Here is a 1,169-nt window from a genome sequence, read left to right on the forward strand (position 1 = left end):
GTAAACAAAAACAAACATCTTATTAAAACCATAGTATTTTAGCTACCTTTTCATGATTCACTGTAGTTTTTAGAAAGGTTATTGTTCGTTTAAAAAATCACAAGTATTACACCCACAGAGGGCTAAATATTGTACCTAATTTAGAAGAGATCCTGGCCCTCCCCCCAAGTAATTCACTGCCTGAGAGCAAAGGAAAGACCCAACCGAAGTAACACGCCAACACTGAGAGACACATCTATCAACGGAGGACGGTGGCTCACATACATGCGATGAACTCTTAAATTTTTGCCTCTTTTCTTTTTCTGGATGGAAAGAAAAGAAGCCTGTGGAATTTATGTGGGATGAAGAAACTTCTTCGTGCTGAAGCTCTCATTTCTCTGTGGTTAGATCTGTTAACTGACAGTTGAAATCTCTCATGCCAAAAGGAGAATGTTAAAAGAGATTTTGGAATTAAGGCAATGCTAAGTCTCTTGGTAACAAGCCAAATGATAAAAAAAAAAAAACAAAAAACCTAGAATGACAAGAATTTAGTATGGGGTTTTTAATGACCCACCGAGAGATATAACACCAAATATCAACATAAAGTAGATGTTAAAAATAATTATTTGGCTTATGAGAGAAAAAATGGCCACCTAAAAGGCAAAGATGTTTTCGATAGCTTGGAAAATATCAACCTCCATTTGCACAAAACAAACTTTCCCTCCTAACTCTATGATTGTCCTGGCAAATGGCAGATGCAAACATTACGCAGAAGGAAAAGTGGGGATTAAAGAATGACAGTTGCTATAAAACAATCCATCAACAACAGTCTTAGCTATAGATATTGTTACAGTCTAGAGAATAAAACATGCAAGGATTCCGTTCTCACTCAGTTGTCGATGCCCTAGCCCTGAAGATCAAGACATGCCATCTGGGAAGGACATTTTCAAAGCCCTGAAAGTGCAGCCTCAGACTGCAGTCTCATTCCAAAGCAGCCCTGCGCTAGAGTTACTGTATGAGAACCACTGGTCAGCAACAGCTTGGAAGAACAGTTACAGCCCAGGCAGGCGATGGAGCCTCAACATTTCTTTCATTTCAAATCCTAGCTCACATGTATAACTTCCGGTTTCTATGTCTCCTCTCCCTGATTTTTTCCCCAAGGCAAAATTCTCTCTAAATAAATCGCAGCC

This window comes from Lagenorhynchus albirostris, chromosome 20, assembly GCF_949774975.1.
Source record: "Lagenorhynchus albirostris chromosome 20, mLagAlb1.1, whole genome shotgun sequence".
NCBI classification, from domain to species: domain Eukaryota; kingdom Metazoa; phylum Chordata; class Mammalia; order Artiodactyla; family Delphinidae; genus Lagenorhynchus; species Lagenorhynchus albirostris.